This window comes from Protopterus annectens, chromosome 2.part0 (assembly GCF_019279795.1).
Source record: "Protopterus annectens isolate FY-2018-M chromosome 2.part0, PAN1.0, whole genome shotgun sequence".
In the NCBI taxonomy this organism is placed as follows: domain Eukaryota; kingdom Metazoa; phylum Chordata; order Ceratodontiformes; family Protopteridae; genus Protopterus; species Protopterus annectens.
The window spans coordinates 110,633,486-110,641,231 of record NC_056728.1 but is presented as its reverse complement, the minus strand read 5'-3'; positions in this window follow the sequence as shown (position 1 = coordinate 110,641,231).

Genomic DNA, 7,746 nt, shown 5'->3' with positions numbered 1-7,746 from the left:
TTCTACTATGTTTAAAGTCCTATTTTTGTAACGTATAGCCTAAACAATCCATTTATGCTATACTAACAAGGTCATAAAAGTCTGAAATATGGGATGTCTACAACTATTAGAGTTTAGTTTTATTGGCCTGAATGTCCCTATAAAGACTTAAAGAAAAAGGTAATGGGCATTCAAAAGCCATGCGCTGAAACTCATAGGTTCATAGGTTCATAGGTTCATAGGTTCATAGGTTCCTAGGTTCCTAGCAGGTTAATTATAAACCTAGCCATGTTATACCCTTGTTCCCTTATTGACCAAGTTGTATGGTCTATATTTGCAGCGTGAGTCTATGATCAGCATCCACTGCCCTTATCCACGAGGGACATAGGTGACACCCCCAAGGAAAATTTACTGTCTACCATCCAGTTGTCTAAGTTATGCTTAAATGGGGTCATTGAGGAGCTCTGTTTTATGTGAATTGGGAGTTTGTTCCAGAGGGGTGGCCATCTTTGGGAGATATGTCTGTCTTTTCAGCATGTCCTGTTAAAGTGGCAGGCTAGGTTAAGATCCTTACAGTGAGTGAATCTTGTCCCATTTGACTTGCAGATGTGCAGTATTTCCATTAGGGTGGGGTCAGAGACTGCTCTGTAGGTCAGCCATAAGTCACCTCTCAGCAGCCTATAAGAATCAGAGTAAAGTGACAGGCCTTCAGTTTGTCCATGTAGGTCATGTGTTGAAGGTGAGAAACCCCTAAGTTCTCTCCACCTTCTGCAGGTGTCTGGTGAGGTACATACAGAAGGAAGCATTGTACTCTATTAGTGGTCTGATCAGGGATGAGTACAGGGGAGCTATAACATCCTTAGCTCTGGATGCAATGCCCTTACTTATGAGATGTGCAACATAGAATGCCTTCCATACCACTGTGGACACATGGTGATCAAAGTTAAGTTTGCTATCAACCTGTATTCCCATATCTCTCACCACAGGGTTTGAGCTAAGGGGGATACTGTTAATACTGTAATTTGCAGAGACCTCCCCTTTGCCAAAAGGGATGATAACACATTTTTTGCATTTAAGTCTGTGGCTTTGGCACCAATTATTTGTCTGTGTAAGCCTTTTTTATAGTATGTCAACATTGTTGGGAGACTCAGTGATTGCACCCAGTTTGCAGTCATCCATGAACTTGGTAAACCACAGGCCATCTATTTTCATCTGGACTTCTGAGAAATAGATTCCAAACAGTAGGAGGCCCAGCACAGATCCTTGTGGTACACCACTGGTAAATGGTCTGCTGGTAGAGGTGGAATCCCCAACTTTGACTGTATGCATTCTGTCAGTGAGCCATTTGGTGACATATAGGTTAATTCCCAGCTGGGTGAGTTTCTCAATGATTCCTGAGTGGGAGATTGTGTCAAAAGCCTTGGCTAAGTCAAGATAGGCGGTATGCACTGTTTGCCTTCATCCAGGGCTTTGTTGACATTCTCGAAGAAGTCCACCAGGTTTAATAAGCACAATCTATCCTTAACAAAGCCAAACTGGGTTGAGTCAAGAGTTTGAAGGTCACCTATGTCTTTGTTGATAAGGTCCATGGTGATTCTCTCCATGGCCTTGCAGATAAGGCTGATTAGGCTTATGGGTCTGTAGTTCCCAGGGTCAGTTGATAGACCCCTTTTGTGCAAGGGAATTACTATTGCTGTTTTCCACTCTGCTGGGACAAAGCCAGTACTTAGACTGTGGTTGAAGATAGTGGCAAGTGGTTCTGCTAGGTCCTGTTTTAGACCATTTAGTAGGCAGCCTGGGATGCTATCTGGTCCCATAGAGGCTGTGTTTTTGGCCATGGAGAGTGTGGTTATGACCTATTCTTTGGAGATACTAGATAGAGGACTGGTGACATGTATGCTTTGGGGTTTGTGTGGTGGGGATAGGGGGTGACATTTATGCCAAATCTGTTTGCCAGCAGGTTAGTGATGTCCTCAGGATCAGTATGAGTGGTACCATCAACTACTAGTTTTGCACAAAGTCGGGCCTTCCCTTGTAGATTTATGATGTAGCTAAAGAATGCTTTGTGATTATTGTTAACTAGGGATGCTAGTTTAACATCATAATTGGCTTTAGAGGACATTACAAGATATCTAATTTGATTGTTCAAGCTGTGGATGGTGTCCTTCCTCTGTTGAGTCAGTTCCCTCTTGTTCTTAGACATTAGTTTCTTCCTGTTTTTTTTTAATAACCTGTTGATGCTTCATGTCCACCAGGGTGGCTTTTTTTTCTGAGGACCTTGTTTTGATCCATTCAGGTACAGCCGAGTCTATACTTTTGTATAGGTGTTTATACAGGGCATTTGTGTACACCTCTGTGTAGGAGTCATATTTGAAAGTGGTAGCAGGGGGGTTGAAACTATTTATGACTTCACTTAGGAGGCTATAGTTTGCTTTGGAGAAATTTTTCATCCTTTTTGCTCTTGGGGGAGGGGGTCAGGTATGATCGTTACTTTGAATGAGACTGATTTATGATCAGACCTTATCAGGAAGGGCAACGCACACAGGGTAGTGCAAAGACCTCCTCTGTGTTGGTGAGTATTAATTCTTGTACATTCATACCCCTTGTGGGGGGTGCAGACTATCTGTTCCAAAGCATTTGTATTAACAAAGTCCAGGAACTTTAGGGCAAGTGTATTTGTGCTCATATATGACTCCCAGTCAATGAAAGAATAGTTGAAATCACGCATGAAAGTATTTGGCTGTATAGTGAATAATTTAAGTAGGTCCAGGTAAGTAGAGTTGTTCTCATAGTTCATGGTGGGGGACCTATATCTAACAATGATATGGAAGGGAGTTTTATCTATAGTTAGTTGGACTTGGATTAGCTCTAGGGAGTTGTACTGGTTGACCAGACTTGAGATGTATTTGTCTTTAATGAAGATGGATACACCTCCACATTTGGTTCTTTTGTGCTTGTTGTGAGGTCTGAATGTGTGGAAGGCATTGTAGTCTTGTATGGCCGGGGTGCTGTTTGCGGCCTTGAACCATGTCTGGAACCATGCTCCACCAGGTTCTTATATATTCTCATTGTATATTCTGTATACTTGTATTTTCAACCAAAATGGGGAATATCCTCTTATTGTATACTAACAGCTGTAAAGTCTACAGTCTGTATGCTACTACTCTGTAATGTCTCTTTTGTAAAATTGTCTTCTCTCTATAAACTTATGGAGTTTTTCTCCCCAGGACTCTGCTGAAAATGGACACTTGTTGTCCAGTCGGACTATCCTGGCAAACACATGTTAAATAAAATAAATAAATAAATGTCTCTGTGACTGCAAAGGCATTGGCATCTTCCAAGGTAAGGAGTACTACCAGTGAGTGGAGTTTCTGCTTTAGACTCCTAGCATTAAGCAGCATAACCTTGAGTTTGTCTATAGTGGATTTATTTACATTGGGAATTTTGTTGTTATGACATTGCCTAAAAAGGTACTTTTGGGGAGGCAAGTACCTTTGCCAGCAACTGAAAGCCAAGCAATGACAGGTGAAGGCCATCTCTGACAAAGCAGCATGGTCTGTCGACCATGTCTTCCCTGGCTAATAGATACATGATCCCCCTGGAATGATACCAGAAGCTAAGCCAATTGTTGAAGTCAATCTTTCTTAAGTGTTCATTTGCATATATCCAAAGGACCTCCACTACAGGTGGTTTTAGATATTAAACAGTACAGAATATAACTTGGCTGGGTCTTTCTTGAAGTTTTTAGTGAACACTTTTTCTGTGTAATATATACTGTAAGAATTGATAAAGCTGTACTGTCCTGTAATTAACTGGAAACACTGAAATGAGACTGAGAACGAAAGTCTTTATTTGTTAATTACCCAAACTTGTGGTGAACAGGTGCCAGTCTCTCCTTTATGGACCAAGTCTCGTGTACTTTTTAGAATGATTTTTTTAAACACTGTAGTTTATTTAATAAGGCTTTATTAGATGTTTACAAAATTTGAATACTGTCTTTATTAGCAGTGCTGATAAATGATATTTAAAGTTACTGCATGTCATATTCTGATTGTTCTGAACAACGCAAACTAAAATAATAACAGTCTTTATTTAACCTATCTTCTGTACTCAGGCTCACGTGCCTGTATTGTAGCTTAATTTTTTTTTTGTAATGACAGGTTGAACAAACTAACTAACCTTGACTGAACTGCTATTCTGAGCACAACATATTATATTGCTTCAGTCAAGTAATTTTTCTTACTCACTCCCCCTAACCTTGGTCTCAGGCTTTGTCTTGTATGTGCTTTATTTAACATTCCATTAAGGAACATTCTGTAGCTGGCAAGATTGTATCTTTCCCTTGAGAAAAGAACATTCTGTATTTCTGTATTTTCTACAAATGCTATGCTTATCTTTCCTTTCCAATAAACTGTCTCTCATGCTTGACCAGCTAGATTATTCTTTCTTTCTGCTTAACTGTATTTTATGCATAAATAAAACACAATTTCTAGACCTATTTTACCATTTAGCCTGTCTAATGTCTAATAACTACTTTAAAATGGAAGTCCTTAATCTAACAGTTGCCCCTGAGGTCCTTGATGAAAGTCTATAGTGACCTACTTTTGTAGTTACCTTACATCTGTATTGCTAACTACTGTATATAGCTTTATGCTAAATGATTCAAATTTGAAAATATATATTTTTTTAATTTGGTAAACCTGCAATTTGAATTTTGACCACTAGGAGTCACTTGAGCATTTATGGACTGTTTGGATTGAAGCCTCTTAACTTTATGATCTGATTTTTATATTACCTAGATTCATAGTCTCTAGAGTCTTTAAGTCTACGTTATTTAAAACCTGTACATTATTTTGAAAATGAGTGTCTTTTAATTCTTTGGCTTTTAAAGCTGATTAACCTGTCTTTGTGAATCTTTATTATATTAGATAGAGTACGAACTGTTAACCCTGCTTATTTTTTCCATATCTCTGTATGCTGTAATGGCAAAGTTACACTGTTTATTACCTATGTTTTTTACCTTATGAACTGGTGCCTTAGTATACTATGATGTCTCTCTCTTATAGCAAATGAAACCTTTTTCTGTTGTTTATAGATTTAAATATTTAATTATTGTACTGTTTGTTTTTATTGCCTATCAAGCATGATAGCTATTTTCTGAAGACTAATTGAAATATGCACTAAAGAGATAACTTTATAAGTGGTCTTGAAGCATAATTACCATCTTCTGTGTTAAATTGTCTAAATTTGCTCTATAATGCTGCTTACCTTTTTTAACTTTAATGAATATTTATGAGCTATAATAATTTACTAAAACCTACACTTTCTGTATTTCAAGTCTATACCTTTGCATTATCTGTTAGCATCCTTTTAATTTTTCTGACTAATATACAATAATTATGTGAAGTGCACTGTAATCTGTAAACTAATTAACAAATTAATAAATTAAAGAAGATACTAGTGAAAACACCAAATGAAGAAAAAAATCACACTGGAACAAAGTGAATATTTTTAGTAAGCGCTTTCATTTACTGAAATGAGTAAACTTCCTCAGACAAATTCCCAAAGGAAATCGATGCTTTTAAATCCAAAACGTTATGACATAATTTCCTATACAAAAGTCAGCCTCAATAAAAATCTCACACAGAACCAGTTAAAGCAATTCCTATACCAATATAAGTCAATAAACATACATTAAAAATCGTCCAAATCAATAAACTATACAGAATTAATATACATAAAAATAAAAAATATATATATGTGTATATAAAAAGAAGTATGTCTCACATAAAATGAATAAATGAAGAAACTCATTAATCCTATCTAAGCAATGCTTTCAATTTCAAAACACTCATAATAGAGATTGTGTCATTTAGCCCTGGCAGAACTGCAGCGTTTAATTTAAGATGCCACATTAGTTCTTTTTCCTCAAGTTGTAAACTAACCGGACCTCCCCTGTTACTTTCAGGAATCTTTTCAATGACCAAAAAATGGAAATCATGATTAGGAAACATTGAAGCATGCCTAGGTAAGGCATTATTAAAATTTTCTTTAGCAATAGCATAACGGTGTTCATAAATCCTGTTCTTAAGGGGTCTATCGGTTTTGCCCACATAAAATGCAGGACATTTTAAGCAAAATGCTATATAAACCACCCCCTTTGTATTACAATTGAACTTATCAGTTATAAAATATTTATTGCCATTCACTGTAAAAGAAGTTGTCACAAAAATAAATTTACACCAGTGGCAAACCCCACACTTAAACATGCCACAATATGGGAGATGGCATTTAATGTTACTACATTCCAACAAAGTTTTCAGGTTTTTACCTTTCCTAAATATAACACATGGATGTTCACCTACATGTTTCCTTATTAAATTGTCTTCAAGTAGAAAATACCAGTTTTTAAAAATAATGGACCTCAGAAGGGGCACATCCTTTGAAAAGGTGGTAATAAAACTTAACCTACCAAAATTTCCATTCAACTCATCCACCTGTTGTATGGAGTTCCCATCATTGATGGAAAGGTTCAAAATTACATTGTTAAAATCAGGACTAACCAACTCATTAACAACCCGGATGTTCAAAATTGGTTTAAAATAACCCTGGGATCTTTTATTAGAAACCTCATAAATAAGGTCCTCCACCAATTTATTGGGGTAACCTCATTTAACAAACATGTCTTTCAATGAGTTGCATTCCTCAAAAAATTCACTCTCCAAAGTTACCATCCTAGCTGCCCTCACAAGTTGTCCTTTGACAACCCCCCTCTTTTGGTGAAAAGGATGGCAACTCAAGAAGTGAAGGGAAGCGTTCGAATATGTGGGTTTCCTAAAAATCTTAGAAGTAAAACTATGTAAGGAATCATTTTTTGTATTTTGGAGTATACCAGCTGAACCGAAAACAATAAAACACAGCTATGTCAAACAATTAAGCCTGTAATGGAATGTAGTAGGGGACATGTAAACATGGAAAATAGGAAGTTCAAACAATATTATGCCTCAACAACACATGCTGTACTGATATACTGCTGAGCAGAACCTATGGCCATTGAAACTGTATCTTTCTGCAGTGACATAGAACACAGCCCATGTCCCTGAGTCACCCCAGGAAAGGATGGCTCACATATGACCACTACTGGAATGTGTGTTGCACAATACTGACTGTGACACTGCTAGGCCACACCCAGTGCAAATCATACCATCAATAACTCTGCTATGTCCAGCTCTGACTTGTGCCTCTTTTTTCAATGCCAATGTCTCCAACCCATATAACATAGCTGGTCTCACTGCCCTCTTGTAGACCTTCCCTATCACTCTTAATTGTACTTGTCTGTCACAAATCGCACATGACACTCTTCCCCACCACCCACATCCTGCATGTAGTCATGTCTTCACCTCTCCCCCACACTCGCCATTACTCTGAACTGTTGTTCCCAAGTATTTACACCTATCCACCTTTGAAAACTGTACTCCCTGCATCTTCACCATTCCTCCAGCCTCCCTCCCATTCACACATATATATTCAGTCTTAGTCCTGCTGACCATAATTCCTCCCTTCTCTAGACAATACCTCCACCTCTCCAGGGTCTCTTCAACCTGTTCCCTACTCTCACTACAGAACACAATGTCATCTGCAAACAGCACAGTCTAAGGAGACTCCTGTCGGATCATGTCTGTCAACCTGTCCATTGCCACTGCAAATAAGAAAGAGCTCATAGCTGATCCCTGATGTACTCCCACCTCCACCTTAAACACACCTGTC